At 46.2% G+C, this 25,911-nt stretch overlaps 1 protein-coding gene across 1 annotated transcript in view; it reads right to left on the bottom strand.

Annotated features, from left to right (window-relative positions):
* The window catches only part of HAPLN3 (hyaluronan and proteoglycan link protein 3), a 107,123-nt gene extending 81,706 nt beyond the window's left edge, over positions 1-25,417 (bottom strand). Inside the window, exon 1 of the mRNA XM_089687671.1 lies at positions 25,282-25,417. The gene's annotated coding sequence lies outside the window, so the exon portion shown is untranslated. The remainder of the gene's footprint in view (positions 1-25,281) is intronic.
* Positions 25,418-25,911: the final 494 nt, after the last annotated feature.

The following is a 25,911-nucleotide window of genomic DNA, read 5'->3' on the forward strand; positions in this document are numbered from 1 at the left end:
GATCTAGAAGGGTTAAGAATGCCTAGGCTGTGAGGAAGAAGCTTGGTGATATCAATATTCAAAGATGCATCTGGAAAACAAAAGGCTACTTAGACTGTGAGGTGCTAGCCTGATCACATCAATCTCCCAAGATGCATTTGTAAGGCAGCAGGATGCCTAAGCTGTGAGGAAGAAGCCTGAGGATATCAATCTCCCATAATGCACCTGGAAGGCAACGCGCTACCTAGGTTACTTGTTACCAGGATGCCCATGGATCTTTTTTTTTTGTTACAAGATTTTTCTATTGTATTTTTGGGCCTGCTGTGCATCCACCATAGGGCGGTGGTTTATTTAATTTAGCCATTATGTCTTCTTTAAATAAATGACTTCATCCACCCTGTTTAAAGACAAAAAAAAAACATTCCTAATTAAACTGAATAGAAACAGCCAGGTCTGAGCTAAATTATTTATTTGGAATTGATTAGTTCTGACAAAGCAAATCGAGGAATAGTAGTCTGTATGTCTACCAGAAAGTTTTTCTAGCCCTCTGGGGTGGTACTTCTCCCATTTGTTATCCCTTCATCCTGCGCAGAGTGTTGGCCATAATTCCTTAGTTGCTAATTGATACACCTGTGTTTAGGCATTTATATCCTGTTAGGTCCCCATTCTTTACACATGTGCAGATGAGCTCAACCCAGCGAACTGCCATGATCTAATTCCTACTGTGTTTACCTAATAAATCATATTTGCTTTCTCTTTTTTTTCACAAGAGGAGGTTATAACCTGGTAGGGTGTAGTCCTCTTTATTCTGTATGTTCTCATCGTGAGGACTATATTCCTGACAAGAAGCAGACGGCAATCCAATCCTCCAAGGAGCCTTTCATAGACTGGAGGGGAGTACATCTGTTCCAGGACTCTGACCTCTGTACACACAGCACTGTACCCCATTACATTTACCATCCCAACTTAGCTACGGTTCCACTAGAAGACAATGAACATTTAAAATTAATCTGACTGCATGGAAAAATGTTGTCACAAAGTCTTCTGTATGGGTAGAAACCAAGCACTAATGCATGCAACGACACCAGGAAATTTGGGATATAATAGACAAAGAAGACAGTTGGCTGCACTTCCCACTCACCCTTGGGGCTACTGAACACTAAGAGAAAGTGTCTCCGTTATTTCCAGCAGAATGAGGAATGTACATGTCCTTTCCAAACATGGTCTCCAATGAATGTTTTCTGGCATGGACTACTCCGGCTGAATCATTCTAGAATACTATATGGTTGTTTAAGGACAAGACATCCCTATATTTAAATACAAATCAAGGAAGCATATTTTTTGCCAGTCATAACGTTTAATGCTGAAGTCTAGTTATGATTTTTCTTGCATAGTTGCCTTGGTACAGCTTGGACCATTGTAAGCATGTATGGGCAGCACAGTGGTCAGCACTTCCACCTAGCAGCAACAGGATTGTTGGTTCGAATCCCAACCATGGCACCACCTTCCTTGGGTTTACATGTTCTGCCTGTGTGGGTTTCCTCCAGGAACTCTGGTTTCCTCCCACACTCCAAAGACATGCTGGTAGGTTAATTGGCTCCTGTCTAATTTGGCCCTATTATGTAGGAATGTGAGTTAGGGAGCTTAGGCCCATTTCACACGGACGTTCCAATTGGGTCCAAAGACATGCTGGTAGGTTAATTGGCTCCTGTTTAGATTGTCCCTAGTATGTGCATGTATGAATGTGGAGTTAGGAACCTTAGTTTGTACGCTCCTTGAGGGCAGGGACTGATGTGAAAGGGGTGCCCATAGCCAAAGAAAGAAAGAGAAGAATAGCGCAGGGCAGAAATGACTAAATGAAGAGGGAGAAAAGACAGGAAAGGGTTAAGTTAAAGGGGAAGGGTTAAAAAAAGATAGTAGGGTTACCTGATTGGTGTTATAGGTTTGGGTGGGATCATCCTGAATCCTGGGGGAGTGCTGGGGGGGGGTCGGACGAGCCAGTGCTGGTTAGCAGCTGAAGACAGAAGTTCCCGTCCGCCCAACCCTGGGGTGTTTGGTGGCAGTTGTTGGTCTTGGTAGGTTGTCAATGGTTTGTGATGATAAGTATATGGTTGGGACCCATCTGCGGTATGGTGTGCCCAGGTAAATTCCAGTTAACGGAGGTTTAACTGGAAGGTGGAGGTCTACCTGCGGAAGGTGTGTCCATGTCTCCGAGTAGGTGCGTTGAGGCTGGAGGCCTAGTAGGAACATTAAGGTGAAGGTTCCGCAGGGGGAGATCAATATTGTTTTGGGTGCCTGCCTAGACCAACAACTCATTCCGTAAGTTTATGGAGGTTTCTGTTTTAAGGAATGTTTTCTGTATATTTAAGTGAAATTGTTAATAAAAGGCCATGAAGGCCATTTTACTCCAACAAAGTGTGGTCTCCTTTTATTGGTGGAGGGAGTGTTGGGAAATGAGGTTTTTTTATTCGGAAGTTGGGTAAGTATGTTTTGGGGGTGTTAGCATTTGACAACACATCTCTTCTACACTAGTCATGTACAATATATATGTAAAGCGCTGCGTAAACTGTACCTGTAATAAATAGATAAGATCAACCTTAGAAGGTTTCTGGTATGTGTGTAATGAGACGATGGACTTAGCACATGTTCTCATGTTATCAGGGTGTAGCATTGCATGGCCTGGGCCTGCCAACTGATATACATTACATCCCCTGGGAGCCCCCTGATCCGTGTCTTCCAGGAACGTGTTTGAGATGTGCTTCTCTACCCATCCTCCGATCTAAATACAGCCTAATAAAGAACCCAATAAACCTAATATAGATGCAATAAATATACACAGTCCAGGCATTCCTGACAAGCATCCACCACGATGTACTAGCCTAACATCGCCAGGAATGGGAAGACCTAAGGCTCCCTTCACATTAGCGCGTCTCCAAAGTCACGTAATTTCCGATGTGACTTTGATCTGGCTTTATATTCTGTGGACCAAAGTAGTGAAGGGACCTTTTCAAAGCCACTGCGACTTTAAGTCCCACCAATTTGAATCGGTGCTGTTTAAAAAGAATGGGATGCGACTCTGATGTCCAACGTCGCATGACAAGTTGCACAAGTGTGAATAGAGCCATGCGCACAGGGCATTTGCCCAGCTCTCCTAAACACCTTTCCTCCTGGCGGCAGCATTTTGACAGAAAAAAAAAAAAAAACTTAATGCATTTAAACATAATTAGGCACATCAAACCTTTGAGCATTAATTCATTTTCGTGTCTTGCTGTAATGTGTGTTTAAGCGCAGTTAGACGCGTTTACATGTTTTAAGTGTTTTTTCTTCCAAAGAGCTGGTGTCCCTGGACACTGGCAGTGGGGTTTTTTTGCCTCTAAACCCCTCTAAAGGCCTGTGTGTGTATGGACACATAGGGTGACATGAAGGGGAGGGGGGGTATAAAGGCAGAAAAAAAACCATACTAGATGCCCCTTAGGCTTCATGTACACGAGCCTACCCTAACCACCAGCCGCGGGAAAACACAAATCACGGCAACCACGCCACCCCAGTTTTGCCGCATTTTTACTGCTTTTTGCGTTTTCCCGTGGTTGGTGGTCAAAACATTCCTATCCGGAATGCAATTCTTCCACGTTCAGGGGAGGGAGGTTTAACCTCATCTAAACGCAGCAGCTCCTAAACTCTGCTAAAAGCCTATGTGTACATGGACATAGGCTTTTATGGAGTTGAGTTTAGGAGTTTTGCAAAAAAAATGCCAAAAGCTCCTAAACTCGAGTTCAAGAGCTGCTTGTTACATGAAGCCCGATTTCAAAGTCGGATGTCAGTGCAACTTCAGGTGCGACTCGGAAGACATCTGTGAGACTTCATGCACAAATATCTATGTAAGTCACACCTGAACTTGCAAAAAGTAGTGCATGAGGTACTTACAAAATCTGTGCGACCCTGGCGGAGTCGGAATCTCAACAATATGACCGATTCCATTCAGTCAATAGGGTGAGACTTGTCATGCAATTTGAAACTATCAAACCGCATGAGAAGTCGCACTGGTGTGATCGGGGACTAAAAGCAGTGTTTTTAACACTCATTGTGCATGAGACCTAAGGCCTGGTTCATACCAATGCACGTGGCATTTTGTCCATTTTGCAGTGCTTTGTGCAGTGCATTTTGCATTTTTTTTCACGTGCATTTTTTACGCATCTTGCTTTTTTGGGGGGCCAACTTGTTGCTGGGCAGAATAAAACCGCAAACTACATGCGTTTTCTGCAGAATTTCGATTGAAGTCTATTGAACCAGTTCACACCATGCTTTTTTTTATGCATCTTGCTTTTTTTTGCGCCAACTTGTTGCTGTGCAGATTAAAAACTCAAAATTTGTCAAAAATGCATAAAAACCGCACTACATGCTTTTTCTGTAGCATCTCCATTGAAGTCTATTGAACCAAAAATAAAAACGTTTTGCATTTAAAAAAGTCCCTGAGCTTCAGGGCCAATTCACACCATGCTTTTTTATGCATCTTGTGTTTTTTTTTGGGCCAATTTGTTGCTGGGCAGATTAAAAATGCTAAATTTGTCAAAAATGCATCAAAAACACACTATATGCGTTTTCTGCAGCATCTCCATTGACGCTTATTGAACCAGAAATGCAACGTTTTGCATTTTAAAAAAGTCCCTGAGCTTCAGGGCTGGTTCACACCATGCGTTCCTGTGCGATTCTAATGCAGGCATGGTGTGAATGGGCACTAAAAGTGTGGGAGCAGCCTCACTGCCAGACATTACTTGCCTTTCCCTGGAGATGGGATTTAAATGCTTTAGGGCTGATTCACACCAAAGGCAGTCCAGTGCCCAGTGCGTTTTTTTTTTTGCATCAAAAAGGCATGAACAGTAGATTATATGGATTCTAATGGCATAGTCCACACTAGTGCAGTCATTTCCAGTGCAGAAAAAAATAAATAAATAAAGTAGAACATGCTGCATTTTTTTCTGCACGGAAATGTTCTGTAACATCGGAAAATACATGAAAAATGCAACACATGAAAAAAAAAAACAGGAAACATTGAAAAGCATCAAACACACATGCAAAAACGCATCTGGAGTGTGTTTTTGTGGTCGTGAACTGACCAAAAGATCGTATCTTAACAACCAATCAAAATCCACCATCCCTATGTGTAGGGTATATCAATGGAATGTCACTGCCCTGCCTCTACATCTCATCCAATCAGAGAATGCTTTGCATTTATTGAGGAACTCCTGAAGAACTCCTGTGCCAAGTGAGTGACCTCCTGTGTTTAGAATGCTGCAGGACAGCTGCTTGGCACAGGACCCAGAATCTAGGAGGAGATCAATGAAGTAGAGGTGTCTACTGCAGAGATTTCTAGGGGGATTCCACAGGTATGGCACATACACTATATTGCCAGAAGTATTGGGGCAGCCCTCCAAATCATTGGATTCAGGTGGTCCAATCCCCTCCATGGTTACAGGTGTATACAATCAAGCCCCTAGGCATGCAGACTGCTTCTACAAACATTTGTGAAAGAATGGGTCGCTCTCAGGAGCTCAGTGACTCCAAGCGTGGTCCCGTGATAGGTTGTCACCTGTGCAATAAGTCCATCCGTGACATTTCCTGGCTGCTAAATATTCCACAGTCAACTGTTAGTGGGACTATAACAAAGTGGAAGCAACTGGGAACAACAGCAACTCAGCCACCAAGTGGTAGGCCACATAACATGACAGAGCGGGGTCAGCGCATGCTGATGCGCACAGTGTGCAGAAGTCGCCAATTTTCTGCAGAGTCAATAGCTAAAGACCTCCAAACTCCATGTGGCCTTCAGATTAGCACAACAACAGTGTGTAGAGAGCTTCATGAAATGGGTTTACATGGCCAAGTAGGTGCATCCAAGCCTTACATCATCAAGTGCAACGCAAAGCATCAGATGCAGTGGTGTAAAGCACGCCGCCACTGGACTGCAGTGGAGACGTGTTCTCTGGAGTGACCAATCACGCTTCTCTGTCTGGCAATCTGATGGATGTGTCTGTGTTTGGTGGTTGCCAGGAGAACGGTACTTGCCTGACTGCATTGTGCCAAGTGTAAAGTTTGGTGGAGGGGATTATGGTGTGGGGTTGTTTTTCAGGGGTTGGGTTTGGCCCCCTAGTTCCAGTGAAGGGAACTCTTAAGGCGTCAGCATACCAAGACATTTTGGACAATTTCATGTTCCCAACTTTGTGGGAACAGTTTGGGGATGGCCCCTTCCTCTTCCATCATGACTGCACACCAGTGCACAAAGCAAGGTCCATACAGACATGGATGAGCGAGTTTGGGGTGGAGAAACATGACCTGGAGTCCTGACCTCAACCCCATAGAACACCTTTGGGATGAATTAGAGTGGAGACTGTGAGCCAGGCCTCCTCCCCCGACATCAGTGCCTGACCTCACAAATGTGCTTCAGGAAGAATGGTCAAACCTTCCCATAGACACCCTCCTAAACCTTGTGGACGGCCTTCCCAGAAGGGGTGAAGCTGTTGTAGCTGCAAAGGGCGGGGCCAACTCAATATTGAACCCTACGGACTAAGACTGGGAGGCCATTAAAGTTCATGTGTGTGGAAAGGTAGGCATCCTAATACTTTTGGCAATATAATGTACTTACTAAGGGCTCTAACATATGGTACTGGTGTGTGAACATCAGATATTCCCAGCAGAAAGTTCCTGTGTAAAAACGCAATGATGGGCTGTATAGTACATGTACATTTTTTTTATCAGCGGGATGTGGTGTACATGAATATATGGACATATTCATACATATGGGGCAGCACAGTGGCTAAATGGTTAGCACTTCCGCCTGGCAGTACTCAGGTCGTTGGTTCGAATCCCAGCCACAGCACCACCTGCCTGGAATTTGCATGTTCTCCCTGTGCCTGCGTGGGTTTCCTCCCACACTCCAAAGACATGCTGGTAGATTAATTGGCTCCTGTCTAAATTGGCCCTAGTATGTGTATGTATGAATGTGAGTTAGGGACCTTAGATTGTACACCCCTTGAGGGTTAGGGACTGATGTGGATGAATAATATATATGTAAAGCGCTGTGTACATTGACATCGCTATATAAGTACCTGAAATAAATAAATGTACACGCATACACATATAAATTACTAACAGACAATGCAGTTTTTTTTTTTACTGACCTATATGCAGCCCTAGTTTACACACCTGTGTGAACAGGCCGGTTAAAAACAATGGGCTGCCTTTGGATCAGTATAAAATAATGCCGCCAAAAAGTTAAAAAAAAGTGGTGTTTTTAGGTATCTGTGTGCAAGAGTCCTTATATTGGTCCAACTATGTAACTATGGAAAAATTGCCATACCTGGAATTCAGCTGTAAGCCTAGGTTCACCCTATGGATTGCATTTGGAATGCTCAGGAACCGCACCGAATTCCCATTCAGTACAGTGCGATTTGATCCCATTCAATTTAAATGGGCATAAATCGCACCATATCCATACCAAAGTCGTACATGCAGTAATTTTGGGAGGGCACTTCAACCAAATCACATGGCCGATCTGCATGCAATCAGGTGCAGGCAAATACACATTTGGGGTGTCGCAAAATTTTAAGGGCTTTCGAATCAAATTAGTCGACTCGATTGTGGCAAGAATGTTCTGCTGAACGATTTTTCGGAATTTTGGAACAAATGTTTGAATCAAAAGCTAACCATGTACAGTCAGCTAAAGGCTCCATGCACACTAGTGGTTTTTTTAAGCCCAAAAACACTGGATAAAAAAATATTCATTTTTTAGTAGCATTCAGGAGCGCTAGCATTTCATTGTTTTTATAGTACATGCAGAGAAAAAAATAAAAAAAAGCTAGAAAAAAGTTGTTAGGAGCGTTTTAGTAGCATCTAGAAGCGTTTAGCTTTTTTTTCTGCTGGAAAAACGCTCCATAGCACTCTACAAACAATTTTATTTCTAGACGCCGAAGCTCAAAAAATGCTAATAGCCTAACATGGTGTGCATGGAGACATAGGAGAACACTATTGGGTTCTGGGAGCAGAAAAAAAATGCTAATAAGAGCTTCTAGAAAATTGCTAGTGTGCATGGAGCCTAAGAGAGGTTCTCTGATTCCGGAGATAAGATAGGAAAATCCTAAGTACTTCCTTTCCTGCTCCACATAGTTGTCCAGCAAGGACCCCCCAGAAATCATCAGTATCATCATGCACACAGCAAGGCTGCTCATTTTTCTTCCATCTGCCTTCAGGAACTCTCATAAAACCAAAGGGTGCCCGACTCGTCCAATAAAATCCAAGCCGCTCTGAGCGTTGGGCGCCTTAGTGCTCGTATGACAGCTGATTGTAGATGTTCTAAGCAGGACATCTCTGCTAATAAACAATTAAAGGGAAAAGTCTAAGAGCAGTATCCACATGGAGTCTGTATGTTCTCTGTGTGCCTGCATAGACTTCCTCCAGGTACACAGGATTCCTCTACAATCTAAAAGGTATGCTGATAGGTTCATTAGCTCCCGTAGTATGTGTATGTATGCGAGATAAGGACCTTAGATCATCCTGAAAGTGTTACTAAACCCCGGACCCTGCATTCACTATATCTGGTCTCCCTGGACCCTGCATTCACTATATCTGGTCTCCCCGGACCCTGCATTCACTAGATCTGGTCTCCCCGGACCCTGCATTCACTAGATCTGGTCTCCCCGGACCCTGCATTCACTAGATCTGGTCTCTCCGGACCCTGCATTCACTAGATCTGGTCTCCCTGGACCCTGCATTCACTAGATCTGGTCTCCCCGTACCCTGCATTCACTATGTCTGGTCTCCCCGTACCCTGCATTCACTATATCTGGTCTCCCAGGACCCTGCATTCACTATATCTGGTCTCCCAGGACCCTGCATTCACTATATCCGGTCTCCCAGGACCCTGCATTCACTATATCTGGTCTCCCCGGACCCTGCATTCACTATATCTGGTCTACCCGGACCCCGCATTCACTATATCTGGTCTCCCCGGACCCTGCATTTACTATATCTGGTCTCCCTGGACCCCGCATTCACTATATCTGGTCTCCCCGAACCCTGCATTCACTATATCTGGTCTCCCCAGACCCTGCATTCACTATATCTGGTCTCCCCAGACCCTGCATTCACTATATCTGGTCTCCCAGGACCCCGCATTCCCTAGATCTGGTCTGCCTGAATCCCGCATTCACTATATCTGGTCTCCCTGGACCCTGCATTCACTATATCTGGTCTCCCACAGTACACACAACATGGAAATGCAATTATTTTAGTAAATATAAACTGCTAAATACCTTTTCTGATCAGCAGTATATAGCAGTCTTGTGACTTCTATCAGTGTCCAGCTGAGCACTGCTTAGAGCTTGTAGGAGGAGTTTTCATTCTCCCCTGACTGTCCTATGAGGCTGCAGGACCTCCAACCCTCTGTCCGGTGCTGATTGGCCCTGTGCTGATCACATGCACTCTCCCAAGTAAAAAAAAAACTCTAGCAATATACAGCAAACTGAACACCAAAGGTCACGCCCCAATGTGTTTCACTCCGCCCATGGAGTCATTCCCCATGACTAATCTCTGTGGGTGGAAGGAAATGTGTTGGGGGCGTGGCCTGGTTGGGGACTTGGGCTGTGGCTATCATATACCTTCAAATGGTGTTTTGCAGAGATGTGCGACTTCTGGGATTTCTCTCTTTTCTATTAAGTACATTAGTCTACATTTATTTTATTTAAAGTGTTACTAAACTCACAACAGTACAATCAGTCTGTATATGCAGTAAAGTATGCTTGTCATACTCTCTGTGGAACCTAAGGGGTTAATTCTGTTAATTGTGTAAAAAGGCTGTTTGATCCTGTCTTCTCTGCCCCTCCTCTTCTTCGAATGTCCAAGTCTTATCTCCTGATAAGACAGACTGAACCATAGCCACATGCACATGCTCAGTTTAGTGTGTATTGCTAGAGAGGTTTTGTTTTTCTTGGGAGTGCGCATGTGATCAGTACAGGGCCAATCAGCAGTATCCAAACAGAGGTCAGGGGTTCTGCATCCTCCTAGATCAGAAAGAAAACTCCTCCTACAAGCTGTAACCAGTGCTCTGCTGGACACTGATAGAAGTCACAAGACTGCAATATACTGCGAATGAGAAAAGGTATTTAGCAGTTTATATTTACTAAAATAATTGCATTTCCTTGTTGTGTGCACTGTGGGAGACCAGATATAGTGAATGCAGGGTCCGGGGAGACCAGATATAGTGAATGCAGGGTCCGGGGAGACCAGATATAGTGAATGCAGGGTCCGGGGAGACCAGATATAGTGAATGCAGGGTCTGGGCAGACCAGATATAGTGAATGCAGGGTCCTGGGAGACCAGATATAGTGAATGCAGGGTCCAGGGAGACCAGATATAGTGAATGCAGGGTCCTGGGAGACCAGGTATAGTAAATGCAGGGTCCGGAGAGACCAGATATAGTGAATTCAGGGTGTGGGGAGACCAGATATAGGGAATACAGGGTCTGGGGAGACCAGATATAGTGAATGCAGGGTCCTGGGAGACCAGGTATAGTGAATGCAGGGGCCGGGGGGGGGGGGGGGGGGGCAGATATAGTGAATGCAGGGACCTGGGTTTAGTAACACTTTAAAGTAGTTGTAAACTTCAGACATACATTTTGAACAAAGCATATCCCTCTATAGTGTGTACTTGTCTCAATCCAGAGCAATAAGTGTAATTTCTGTCTAATGCTTTGTTCCTCTGCTATCAGCATGAATCACTTCTGACCCGTTTTCCTGACACCAAGAGAAAATATGGTGGCATGGAAGGGACCTCAAACAGATTGACAGCCTCAGCTCTGTTCCTGTCAGCTGTGTGGATAGGGGGTGTGTCTCTTCCCTCCAATCAGCTTTCAGAGATCTCCCCACTGAGCTCTGCAGTGTGTAACCTTGGCTCTCCACCCCCTGTTTTCTGGAAGCTCTGACAAGCTGGATAAATTCTATACAAGTGATTGCTACATAGGGGGACCTGGTGGAGCCTTGAGTGTCACTTTTCCATTTAGTTTAGACAAATGTACCGAAGTGTAATCATTCCTTAAAACGTAAAGGTTCATTCACCCAAGGTGAAAATATCTTCACTATCAGCAATTGTGCACTCCACACCTCCATTCACTTTAAACATCCCTATAGATTGAATTCCTTGACTCCCAACACACCTTAGTACATTGGTAAATAATGGCTTGGATGTTGACCAAGGAGGCTTTCCTCTCCATACTTCCTCCTTTCCCCCCATACAAGGCTGGATAATCTGCAATGGCATGTTGACCTATGGCACATCAAGAGGAAGGAGTCCCAGATAACGCATGGCAATGTATAACCAGCTCTCTGCGCTGCGATTTCCCCAGGAATGTTAAGTGGTGAGGACTGACACATGAAGGTCACAGATTCCTCCCTATAATTACCCATCATGTCTGATGGGGATATGGAGCCCTGTCATGTGTATCCTATTATCTCCCATTGATGTCTCCTTTTATCTTGTCAAGCCGCAATGCACATTTCTTACTGTATTTTAGATCTATTACAGTACATCAGCCCCACATCCATTCTATAGTGAGGAATGCTGCTACTAAAGCATCACCACTTCTCCTGTGATGGTTAATATTTAAAGAGCAGAAAATACAAATGTTAGGTTAATGTGTAAACCAGAAATAGCAAATGAAGACAAAAAGTGGTAGTAAAGCCTACGTACACCCGGCAAAGAGACCGGTGATACACAGGGCCTTCGTCAGAGGGAACACGGGGGAACATTCCGGCACCTCCAGCACCGAATGTACACTATATTGCCCAAAATATTGACACACCTGCCTTTACACACACATGAACTTTAATGGCATCCCAGTCTTAGACTGTAGGGTTCAATATTGAGTTGGCCCGCCCTTTGCGGCTATAACAGCTTCAACTCTTCTGGGAAGGCCGTCCACAAGGTTTAGGAGGGTGTCTATGGGAAGGTTTGACCATTCTTCCAGAAGCACATTTGTGAGGTCAGGCACTGATGTCGGACGAGAAGGCCTGGCTCACAGTCTCCGCTCTAATTCTACCCAAAGGTCAGGACTCTGTGCAGGCCAGTCAAGTTCCTCCACCCCAAACTCGATCATCCATGTCTCTATGGACCTTGCTTTGTGCACTGGTGTGCAGTTATGTTGGAACAGGAAGGGGCCATCCCCAAACTCTTCCCACAAAGTTGGGAGCATAAAATTGTCCAAATTGTCTTGGCATGCTGATGCTTTAAGAGTTCCCTTCACTGGAACTAAGGGGCCAAACCCAACCCCTGAAAAACAACCCCACATCATAATCCCCCCTCCACCAAACTTTACACTTGGCACAATGCTTTCAGGCAAGTACCGTTCTCCTGGCAACCGCCAAACCCAGACATGTACATCAGATTGCCAGACAGAAGTGTGATTGGTCACTCCAGAGAACACGTCTCCACTGCTCTAGAGTCCAGTGGCGGCATGCTTTACACCACGGCATCCGACGCTGTGCATTGCACTTCGTAATGTAAGTGCTTGGATGCAGCTGCTCGGCCATGGAAACCCATTCCATGAAGCTCTCTACGCACTGTAGTTGTGCTAATCTGAAGGCCACATGAAGTTTGGAGGTCTTTAGCTATTGACTCTGCAGACAGTTGGTGACTTCTGCACACTGTGCGCTTCAGCATGTGCTGACCCCGCTCTGTCATTTTATGTGGCTTACCGCTTGGTGGCTGAGTTGCTGTTGTTCCCAGTTGCTTCCATTTTATTATAATCCCACTAACAGTTGACCGTGGAATATTTAGTAGCCAAGAAATGTCACAGATGGACTTATTGCACAGGTGACAACCTATCACGGGACCACGCTTGGAGTCACTGAGCTCCTGAGAGCGACCCATTCTTTCACAAATGTTTGTAGAAGCAGTCTGCATGCCTAGGTGCTTGATTGTATACACCTGTGGCCATGGAGGGGATTGGAACACCTGAATCCAATGATTTGGAGGGTGGCCCAATACTTTACCCCCCGTTCACATCTATGCGGCCATGGCGGGCCATGTTTTGCACAGGCAGGAGTGCCCATTCATTTGAATGGACTCCCGTGCCCATGACACGCAGGGAAAGAAGTCCCTGCACTACTTTGAAAAATGCAGCCCGCACAGGAACCTCGGTTCCCAGTACGGTTGTGTTTTCCAGTGCGGGCGGCATGCCATTAGAACTAATGGCACCCACCCGCAGGTCCGCATTTCTCTGTGCGGGTGGTGCGGCTGCACGGATTTTCATGCAGATCCGCAGCGGCACCACCCAAACCTAGGGCAAGGCAATATAGTGTATGTAATGGCAAGGGGTGCAGGGGTGTGCTAGACAAAAATAAAAATGCAATTGGCGCAAGAGAATTTGTAGTGGACATAACGTTCACTCAGCAAACCTTAAACAAAATAATCCAGTAAACAGAAATTAAGATATATAATCGTACATGCCAGTAATAAAGGGGCAACAAGTAGATGATGCAGCTTTAGTGGTGAGGAAAGGGAAGGGGGGAGGGGAGGGGGGTAGGGAAAGGAGGGGAAAAAAGGCCTTGTGATGCAAACAGTACTGGATTGAGATAGATGGTATATATATGTGTATACATATATATACAACGCTGCAATGTAGACACCGTCGTGAGGCTTGCACTTTCTAGAGTAAACCGGACTCTGTGGTAAATGGAGAAGAAAGAGAAGTGCGCCAGACTAAGTGCAGTATGAATATAAAAGTTTATTGCACACAAGATTATAAAAACTCACAAGACGTGGGTAGATATCAGGCATCAATATATAAGGAGGAGGATGTCATCTGTGCTGCACCTCACAAATGGATATCTGTAATGCCAAGGTGTTGCATGGCTGGCGCTCTAGGCGGGTCCCACAGGAGGAGGCGAGGATGGCAGGCGCAGTAACCGGGAGTCGCGGCGCAGATAAGAACCGGGATCCAGGGCAGGCACTGCTGATCTCTCACATCAGCGTGGGTACAGTAGCCAGCTTGAGGCACATCCAAGATGGCCACCGGGCAGGAAATGACATCAGAACGTTGCTGGGAATCCTCCAAGGGGGCGGTGACGCGTTTCTAGGCAACCTGCCTTTTCATCAGACCTGATTGGCTAGTGGGATGAGCCAATAAATAAGGAGAGGAAGGGGTGGGGCAACTGAGGGCGGGGTAGTGAAATTAAAAAAATGTATAATGCATACAGGCTTAACAAGCAGTGGTGGAAAACATAAGAAATAAACGGTGAGCAGCTGCTTTCTGTAGAACATGTGAAAGATAGGAAGAATAGAAGGAAAGGAAAGAAATGGGGAAAAAAAAAAAAAATCTTGTGTGCAATAAACTTTTATATTCATACTGCACTTAGTCTGGCGCACTTCTCTTTCTTCTCCATTTACCACAGGGGTGTGCTAGAGGATCTATTGATGCTTACTGCAAGGGGATCTATTGTTGCTGGAAGGGATCTGTTTTTGAGTGAGTGAGGGGACTATTGTCGCCGGTGGGGGATATGTTGTTGCTAGGGGGGTCTTATGTTTCTGGGTGGTCATTTGTTGCAGGGAAATAACTACTGTTGAGGGAGGGGGTTTAATATTTCTGGCTGATGGAGGGTTTAGAACTCTGATGCTGCCAGGGATCTATTGTTGCTGAGGAATATATTGTTGCCAGGGTGTCTATTGTTGCCAGGGGGATCTATTGTTGCTGGGGGACTTATTATTGCCACCGGGGGGGGGGGGGGGAATTACTTAGCACTATACTATAATACTTGGTTCTGTATACTCTAAAGGGGCAGACTGGGAGGTGGGTAGGTGGTGGAACCAAGGGACGGTGCTCGGAGGTGGGAAGGGGGTGCAGACAGGGTGACTCAGACTGTGCCTATTCTCTGAGAAAAAAAGTCCTGCAATAAAGTGTTACTAAATCCACAAACAGTAAAATCAGTCTGTATATGCAGAAAAGCATGCTTGTTATACTCATTGTGGAACCTAAGGGGTTAATCCTCCACATATGCTATTTGATCCTGTCTTCTCTAATCCTCCCCTTCTTCCAGTGTCCTCATTCATCTGCTGATAGTACAGAGCTCTAAGAGTCACTCTGCACATGCTCAATTTGGTGTGTATTGCTAGAGCTTTTTTTCCTTTGGGAGGGTGCATGTGATCAGCATAGGGCCAATCAGCACTGTCCAGACAGAGGGTCAGGGGTCATGCAGCCTTAAAGGACAATCAGAAGAATGAAAACTGATTAACCAGTGCTCTGCTGGACACTGATAGAAGTCACAAGACTGCTAAATACTGTTGATGAAATGTAGCAGTTTATATTTACTAAACTAATTGCAGATATAGTGAATGCAGAGTCCTGGGTTTAGTAACACTTTAACCACTTTAAGACTAAGCCTTTTCAGACACTTTTTATTTACATGTAAAAATCTGTATTTTTGCTAGAAAATTACTTAGAACCTCCAAACATTACATATTTTTTTAAAGCAGAGGCCCTAGAGAATAAAATGGCGGGTGGTGCAATTTTATATGTCACACAGTATTTGCATAGCAGCTTTTTACACAGAATTTTTGGGGAATAAATTCAGTGTAATACATTTTAATGCACAAAGACACAACGTAATACCCAATTGTTCAGTAAAATATAAAAGATGATGTTAAGCCAAGTAAATAGATACCAAACATGTCATGTTTTAAATTTGTGCACGCCCGCGCAATGGCACCAGACTACATACATTTTATTATCCATAGGTGACGCTTTAAAAGCCTTTACAGGTTATCACTTCAGATATACACAGGAGGTCTGGTGCTGGAATTATTGCTCTTGATCTGACGTTCGCAGTGATACCTCACATGTATGGCATAATTGCTATTTACGTGTGCATGTGGGACCAGCGTGTGCATTCTCCTTTCCGAGCATGGAGGACAGGGGCGCTTTCATTTTTTTTTTCTTTTACACTGTCCCTTTAAATGTTATTTTTGGTCATTTTTATTTTTAGCACAGGGAATGTAAACGCCCCCTGTGATAGCATTAGGCAATGACAGGTGCTCTTTACTGAGAGATCTGGGGTCTATTAAACCCCAGATCTCTCCTCTGCCATAAAAAGCTTCGGTTCAGACAAGATCGTTGTGATCCAATGCTTTTTTCAAACCTCTAAGGGTTTGTTTACAACCAGCGAAACTGGAAGTGATGAAATTCTAGCTATTCTGGTTTCTTGGACTGCAGGGATGATCAGGGCCCTTCCAGGTCCCCCATCAGCTCTATGGTCAGCCGGCAGAATTGCCAGCTGCACACTTGGGTCTCCCCGTGGTACGAGTGAGCCCGAGAGAGCTGTGGAAGGCGACGGCAGCAGGGGGGGCGTCCTCTACTGCCGCTTGTAAAAGCAATCCGGCGGCTAATTAGCCAAGAAAGCCAACCATTGGCTGAAAAGAAAAACGATACCAGGATGATGCCTGCAGCTCTGGTATATCCAAAGTCCACATTGCTGGACCACAAGTCCTCCTACATAGGTTGTACCAGTTTGTCTGTAGCCTTCTCTCCAGGTCCCCCATCAGCTCCAGGTCCCCTGTCAGCTCTATGGTCAGCCGGCAGAATCGCCAGCTGCACACTTGGGTCTCCCCGTGGTATGAGTGAGCCCGAGAGAGCTGTGGAAGGCGACGGCAGCGGCGGGGGGCGTCCTCTACTGCCGCTTGTAAAAGCAATATGGTGGCTAATTAGCCAAGAAAGCCAACCATTGGCTGAAAAGAAAAACGATACCAGGATGATGCCTGTAGCTCTGGTATATCCAAAGTCCACATTGCTGGACCACAAGTCCTCCTACATAAGTTGTACCAGTTTATCTGTAGCCTTCTCTCCAAGTCCCCCATCAGCTCCAGGTCCCCCATCAGCTCTATGGTCAGCCGACAGAATCGCCAGCTGCACACTTGGGTCTCCTCCTCCTACATAAGTTGCACCGGTTTATCTGCAGCCATCTCTTCTCAAAGTGCAGAGTTTCTACAGCTTGTCTGAGCTTTCAGAAAGCAGGAGGAGGAGAGCCTAAGTTACACACTACAGAGCTCAGTGAGAGCTGATTGGAGGGAAGGGACATCCCCCTCTGTCTTCACACAGCACAAAGGAACACAGCTAAGGCTGTCAATCACAGGCTGTGTGCTGGGGGTCCCACCCCTGTCACCTTTTTATCTCTTGGTATCAGGAGTGACTCTTGCAGATAACAGAGGAATGGGGTAGTAGACAGATATGATACTTAGTGCTTTGGATTGAAAAACGCGCAAACCAGAGGGATATGATTTGTTCATGTTTCATGTGTGAGGTTTACAACCACTATAAGATGTCTGTGAAGTCTTCCAATACATTTCTATTATTGGTCTGTTGTCTATACCATGTACAGTGTTCTATCACATGGCCTCTATTACACGGAGTGCATCCATGGCATGCGTGATGGCCAGGGGTGGACTGACCATTTGGAAACTTGGGCAGTAGGGGGCCCCATGAGATGCCCCTGGTACCTTTTTCATAGGCTTTTTTGAGTTTGGGCAAGGACACAGGGGCCCCATGATCCCCTATTGCCCGGGGGCCCCATGAGTTGTCAGTCCACCCCTGGTGATGGCTGTGTTTACCTGAATGGGGATACACAGGTGTTCCATGCATTGCTATACAGGCAGTCCCATTCAAGTCAGTTGTTGTTGCTAGGCAGATCAAAATGCATCAAAAACGCACTACATCCATTTCTGCAGTATCTCCATTGAAGTCTATTGAACCAAAGCGCAACGTTTTGCTTTTAAAAAAGTCCCTGACCCTTTGCAAAAAAACGCATCGGTGAAAATGCGGAGATGTGAACCTGTCCCATAGGAAATCATGGTAAATGGACTGTACTGGGTTGCTGCAAAATGCTGCGGAAAACGCTTAGGTGTGAACCCAGACTAACATGTGTGTTGGCAACTTATGTAACAAATATTATGTGGTTTCCTCTTTGACTTTTCTTTGATTTCTAATTGACACATTTGTACTGACTCAGCGGAGAAAGTCATTTGGTGTAATTAGCTGTGATCCCCAAATGACGGCATCTCGAGGATTGGTCATGTCGGGATTAAACCTAAGTGTTTCCAGAGGGGAAAAGTCGCATTCAGGCGTATTCTACAATGGAGGGCGATCACAGGGAATACAACCGGACACCTACAGCTAAGGCAGAGCTAGAAGGCATGCTGAGCCTTGTAGTTCCCAAAGAGTCCCGGGAGCCGTGTGCCTTGGCCATGTCCTGAACCCTGCTTCATGTCTGAACGATTTTCTGGAAGTTCAGCATGAGGATTCCTAGTGGGAGAGATTTACTAAACCTGGAGCACTCAGAATCTGCCGCAGCTGTGCATTGTAACCAATCAGCTTCTACCTTCAGCTTGTTCAAATGAGCTCCATTCACACTTGTGCGACTTCAAAATTGTGCAATTTTCACTGCGACTTTGGATGAGTGCAACTTTATTTAGGAATTATTTATTTATTACAGGTACTTATATAGCGCCGTCAATTTACGCAGCACTTTACATATATATTGTACATTCACATCAGTCCCTAACCCTCAAGGGGCGTACAATCTAAGGTCCCTAACCCTCAAGGGGCGTAGAATCTAAGGTCCCTAACCCTCAAGGGGCGTAGAATCTAAGGTCCCTAACCCTCAAGGGGCGTACAATCTAAGGTCCCTATCCCTCAAGGGGCGTACAATCTAAGGTCCCTAACCCTCAAGGGGCGTACAATGTAAGGTCCCTAACCCTCAAGGGGCGTAGAATCTAAGGTCCCTAACCCTCAAGGGGCGTACAATGTAAGGTCCCTAACCCTCAAGGGGCGTAGAATCTAAGGTCCCTAACCCTCAAGGGGCGTACAATCTAAGGTCCCTAACCCTCAAGGGGCGTAGAATCTAAGGTCCCTAACCCTCAAGGGGCATAGAATCTAAGGTCCCTAACCCTCAAGGGGCGTACAATCTAAGGTACCTAACCCTCAAGGGGCGTACAATCTAAGGTCCCTAACCCTCAAGGGGCGTACAATCTAAGGTCCCTAACCCTCAAGGGGCGTACAATCTAAGGTACCTAACCCTCAAGGGGCGTACAATCTAAGGTCCCTAACCCTCAAGGGGTGTACAATCTAAGGTCCCTAACTCACATTCATACAAACACATACTAGGGCCAATTTAGACAGGAGCCAATTAACCTACCAGCAGGTCTTTGGAGTGTGGGAGGAAACCCACACAGGCACAGGGAGAACATGCAAACTACAGGCAGGTGGTGCTGTAGTTGGGATTTGAACCAAGGCAGAAGTGCTAACCATTTAGCCACTGTGCTGCCCATATGACTTTGGCTTTGATCAAGGATAATTGTTTCTGCTGTACAAAGTCGCACACAGATCTCATGTACAACATCCAGTTGCGACTTTCATGCAACTTTGGAGGGTTTACATGAAGTCTATGGCCCTCAAGTCACATGAAAGTCAGACCAAAGTAGTGCAGGAACTACTTTGAAGTCATACAGATATGAATGGTACCCATTGGGAAACATAAGAGGCGACTTGTCATGCGACTTTGGACCCCAAAGTCGCATGACAAGTCGCATAAGTGCGAATGGAGCCTTAAGCTTTGACAATAAAAACTAGACACGGATTGGTTACTTTGCAGCGCTGCACTAGATTCTGCACTCTCCAGTTTCACCCTCGGTTCACACTTAAGCATTTTCCGCAGCGTTTTGCAGAAACGCAGTATAGTCCATTTAACATGATTTCCTATGGGACATGTTCACACCTGTGCGTTTTTACCCGGTGCGTTTTTTGGAAAGGGTTAGGGAGTTTAACGCGTTGCGTTTTTGGCTCTATAGACTTTAATGGAAATGCTGTAGAAAAACATGTATTGAGCTTTTGCTGCGTTTTTGCCGCATTTTGCGCAAAATGCATTGAAAATGCGGCAAAACACAATGCAGAAACGGCTCAAATACAACCTGCATAGGTGTGACCCTAGCCTAAGTACATCTCTGACATTGTGTTCTTCAGCCTGGGTTCACACTGATGCGGTGCAGAATTTGCACAGAAGCTGCTGTGAATTCCGCACCGCATCACAATCACACCCCATTCATTGTAACAGCTGCAGGTGTTTGTTAACACCCTGAAATCGCTTCCCAAAACGCAGTGTGATGTGTAGAATTGGATCGCATAGGTGTGAATACCCATGCAATCCGATTCTAGTGCAGACCAAAAAAAGAGTCCTGTACTTTTTTGGTGCGAGTGCGGTGCGATTTGAGCCATACAAAATGCACTGCACAGAATTTGCATGTTAATGCAGTGTGTTTCCTGTGCGAATCACATGCGTTATGCCGCACCGCAGAAGTGTGAACCCGGGCTCAGTGCCCGTTCACACCATCATGTCGCTTGAAGCTTGTTGCTCCCAGCTTGAAAAAGTACACGAGCCTCATGGGGCAGAGTTGTTTCCTATAGACTTCAATGGGAGCTTCTAAAAAAACGCCTGAAATGCATGGGTAGCATGCGTTTTTTGAGCAGTTTCTTGTCTCTCCTACTAACTAGCTCTCCATTGGCTAATACTAAAACACTCAAGCCTGAAGACCGCTTGTACAAAGTGCATTAAAAAAAAATGCTTGAGTATGAACCTAACCTAAATCCAGCCGTACATGGGTCGGGTATTCTCATTCTGAACTAAAAAATAAGGCCTGATTCCCCCATCCGGACGTAGATGGGGGAATCCTTCCTGCTGTGTTATTGTATTGTGACAGCAGGACTCCCCTGCCATCAGAATTCTCCGGTCAGCGCTGCAGTTGAGTGCCTGCATAAGCACTGATCGAATGAAAATTTTCCAGCAGGACCCTACAGAAGAATTCGATTGATGGATTGTCTTCTCAGGAACGGCTGTAGATAGGATCAAAATTCGTCCGGTTCCTGCTGACATGACCACATTTTAATCCAGGTATGGTCAGCTTGGCAGGTTCCTATATGTGCGATGAGGCAGGACGCATGCATTGCTGTGAATTGTTTCCCTTGGTGGTTGGGGGATTATTCACTAGAATGGGCTGCTTACAGCATTTACTTTGCTACTTCGTCACCATGCAGCCTGCACCCAGGTTCTCACGCACTGTTTGCATGGAGTTCCATTACCAGTTAATGGCGCTGCAAAGAAGATGCGCAGTCCTTCGGAATCCCTATGATGATTATGTGAGCGATTCCCCATCACACAAGTGTGAACGGAGCCTAATAGGGGGGAATACCTACAGAGTCACGCCAGTAGAGGGTGACATATTCCAGCTCCCAAAATCTGACATCTGGAACAGCAACACCAAATGTACTCAGGAAACTATTGTGAACGTGAAAGTAAGGAGAGGGGAAATCAGATCCAATCATGGAAGTAGAGGCATGGGATGCCAAATAAGAAACGGCACAGCAAAGGGTCCATGCTGAATAATTCCATCAATCCAGCCTATTATGAAAGTGTTCCTAAACCCCGGACCCTGCATTCACTATATCTGGTTTCCCCGGACCCTGCATTCACTATATCTGGTTTCCCTGGACCCTGCATTCACTATATCTGAACTCCCCGGACCCTGCATTCACTATATCTGAACTCCCAGGACCCTGCATTCACTATATCTGATCCCCCCCCCCCGGACCCTGCAGTCACTATATCTGGTCTCCCCGAATCCTGCATTCACTATATCTGATCCCCCCCCCCCCGGACCCTGCATTCACTATATCTGGTCTCCCCGGACCCTGCAGTCACTATATCTGATCCCCCCCCCCGGACCCTGCATTCTCTATACCTGGTCCCCCCTGACCCTGCATGCACTATATCCGACCCCCCCTTTCCCCGGGCCTTGCATTCACTATATCCGGTCTCCCAGGCCCTGCATTCACTATACCTGGTCTCCCCGGACCCTGCATTCACTATATCTGATCCCCCCCCCCCCCCCCCCGGACCCTGCATTTACTATATCTGGTCCCCCCCTTCCCCGACCCTGCATTCACTATATCTTCCCCCCCGGACCCTGCATTCACTATATCTTCCCCCCCCCAGACCCTGCATTCACTATATCTGGTCTCCCCGGACCCTGCATTCACTATATCTGATCCCCCCCCGGACCCTGCATTCACTATATCTGGTCCCCCCCTCTCCGACCCTGCATTCACTATATTTTACCCCCCCGGACCCTGCATTCACTGTATCTGGTCTCCCCAGACCCTGCATTCACTATATCCGGTCCCCTTGACCCTGCATTCACTATATCCGGTCTCCCAGGCCCTGCATTCACTATACCTGGTCTCCCCGGACCCTGCATTCACTATATCTGATTCCCCCCCCCCCCCCGGACCCTGCATTCACTATATCTGGTCCCCCCCTTCCCCGACCCTGCATTCACTATATCTTCCCCCCCGGACCCTGCATTCACTATATCTGATCCCCCCCCGGACCATGCATTCACTATATCTGGTCCCCCCCTCTCCGACCCTGCATTCACTATATTTTACCCCCCCGGACCCTGCATTCACTGTATCTGGTCTCCCCAGACCCTGCATTCACTATATCCGGTCCCCCTGGACCCTGCATTCACTATTTCTGGCCTCCCAGGACCCTGCATTCACTATATCTGCCCCCCCCCGGACCCTGCATTCACTATATCTGGTCTCCCCGGTCCCTGCATTCACTATATCTGGTCTCCCCGGACCCTGCATTCACTATATCTGGTCTCCCCGGACCCTGCATTCACTATATCTGGTCTCCCCGGACCCTGCATTCACTATATCTGGTCTCCCCGGACCCTGCATTCACTATATCTGGTCTCCCCGGACCCTGCATTCTCTATATCTGGTCTCCCTGGACCCTGCATTCACTATATCTGGTCTCCCCAGACCCTGCATTCTCTATATCTGGTCTCCCCGGACCCTGCATTCACTATATCTGGTCTCCCACAGTACACACAACATGGAAATGCTGTTATTTTAGTAAATATAAACCGCTAAATACCTTTTCTCATCAGCAGTTAGAGCAGTCCTGTGACTTCTATCAGTGTCCAGCAGAGCACTGGTTAAATCTTGCAGGAGGAGTTTTCTTTCTGCTCTAGGAGGATGCAGGACCCCAGACCATCTGTCTGGACAGTGCCAATTGGCCCTGTGCTGATCACATACACTCTCCCAAGAAGAAAAAAAACTCTCTAGCAATACACACCAAACTGAGCATGTGCAGAGTGACTCTACATGATATGTCACCTCAGGAGATAAGAGGGGCGGCACTGGAAGAAAGGGAGGATCAGAGAAGACAGGATCAAACAGCATTTTTACACAATGGAGAGGATTAACCCCTTAGGTTCCACAGTGAGTATAACAAGCATGCTTTACTGCATATACAGACTGATTTTACTGTTGTAGGTTTAGTAACACTTTAAATAAATTAGTAGAATAATTATTATTATTATTATTATTATTATTATTATTATTAATAATAATAATACAATTACAGATTTATATAGTGCCAACAGTTTGCAAAAATAAAGTACAGCTACATTACAAATTAAGACAAGAATGATTGGGGAGGGGGGCTGATCACAAGAGCTTACAATCTAAATGTAAAGGGAAGTGATACAAAAGGTAGTAACTGTGTGGGGATGAGCTGCTGTAAGTTGATGTTGCTATTGGATTGAAACCTTCGGATTCATATGAAACAATGCATACAACATCTAACTATTCCAGAGACATCGGAGGTAGCCCTCCTGCTATACGAATCCCAGGAATCCGAAGAGGAGACCCCTGAACTGTCAGCCATCAGCCAGGTGTGGATCTACTGCTGTGACCCGGACACGAGGCGTGTACAGCTGGACCTGGCTGAGAGATGAATTGTCATCCATGAGATGTAAATGTCCGCAGAAACCTAATGATTGTGGATGTCCAGTCCTGACGTGTCTGAAATCTGTGCAAAGAACAGATCTACACGCTATAGATGGAGGGGGAGGATGAGGATGAGGACAGAAGTCTCAGTATGCACTGATTTATATACTGCAGGATGGTGTTGATAGAAGTGTGAGCATGCAGTGATTCCTATACTACATGATGAAAATGAGGATGATGATGAGGAGGAGGAGGAGAAGGATGAAGACTGGTACCAGTGTGCAGTGATTCCTATCCTATAGGATGATGATGAAGCTGAGGAGGATGAAGACAGCAGTGTGCAGTGATTTCTCTCCTATATGATGGTAGCAGTGTGCAGTGATTGCTCTCTCCTATATGATGATGATGATGGTAGCAGTGTGCAGTGATTGCTCTCTCCTATATGGTGATTATGGTAGCAGTGTGCAGTGATTGCTCTCTCCTATATGTTGATGATCATGGTAGCAGTGTGCAGTGATTGCTCTCTCCTATATGATGATGAAGATGGCAGCAGTGTGCAGTGATTGCTCTCTCCTATATGTTGATGATGATGATAGCAGTGTGCAATGATTGCTCTCTCCTATATGATGATGATGATGATGGCAGCAGCAGTGTGCAGTGATTGCTCTCTCCTATATGATGATGATGGTAGCAGTGTGCAGTGATTGCTCTCTCCTATATGATGATGATGGCAGCAGCAGTGTGCAGTGATTGCTCTCTCCTATATGATGATGAAGATGGCAGCAGTGTGCAGTGATTGCTCTCTCCTATATGTTGATGATGATGATAGCAGTGTGCAATGATTGCTCTCTCCTATATGATGATGATGATGATGGCAGCAGCAGTGTGCAGTGATTGCTCTCTCCTATATGATGATGATGGTAGCAGTGTGCAGTGATTGCTCTCTCCTATATGATGATGATGGCAGCAGCAGTGTGCAGTGATTGCTCTCTCCTATATGATGATGATGATGGTAGCAGTGTGCAGTGATTGCTCTCCTATATGATGATGATGGTAGCAGTGTGCAGTGATTGCTCTCCTATATGATGATGATGGTAGCAGTGTGCAGTGATTGCTCTCTCCTATTTGGTGATGATGGTAGCAGTGTGCAGTGATTGCTCTCCTACATGGTGATGATGGTAGCAGTGATTGCTCTCTTCTATATGATGATGGTAGCAGTGTGCGGTGATTGCTCTCTTATATGATGATGATGGTAGCAGTGTGCAGTGATTGCTCCCCCATATGATGGTAGCAGTGTGCAGTGATTGCTCCCCCATATGATGGTAGCAGTGTGCAGTGATTGCTCCCCATATGATGGTAGCAGTGTGCAGTGATTGCTCCCCCATATGATCATGGTAGCAGTGTGCAGCGATGTCTGTACTCACAGTCCCGGACGCTCCCCGCACAGCCCGCTCCCCTCGCTCTCTCTCCGGCTCTGTAGTGGAATGTTTGGGCTCCAGCCTTAATGACTGTTCATTGGCAGAGGGGATGCTCGTGACGTCATAGAAGCCCAGCCCCGGGTCGGCCCCCCTGGTTTGGATAGGTGGGAATTGGGTGGGTGTCAGGGGCCACAGAACACCCACATTGTCCCGTCCTGTGTAACCCGACACCCGGCACTGCTCGGCTTTGTAAGGACGGTACCGGAGATCATTCCTCTGTATGGGGACACCCAGTCCACATGGCTACCGCCCGACACCTGCTGTGTCTTCTCCGCGGAGTATGGGGGACCATCTCATTACTGCACCGATCTCCTCCCACCACTGACCTACACACTACATGGGCCACCGACACCAATGATGGGACTATGATGGGGCACTATTCCTCTCACCGACACCAATGATGGGGCACTATTCCTCCCACTGATACCAATGATGGGGCACTATTCCTCCCACTGATACCAATGATGGGGCACTATTCCTCCCACTGAAACCAATGATGGGGCACTATTCCTCCCACTGATACCAATGATGGGGCACTATTCCTCTCACTGATACCAATGATGGGGCACTATTCCT

Source organism: Staurois parvus, unplaced genomic scaffold (assembly GCF_062004578.1).
Source record: "Staurois parvus isolate SC_StPar_1 unplaced genomic scaffold, SC_StPar_1.0 ptg000432l, whole genome shotgun sequence".
In the NCBI taxonomy this organism is placed as follows: Eukaryota; Metazoa; Chordata; class Amphibia; order Anura; family Ranidae; genus Staurois; species Staurois parvus.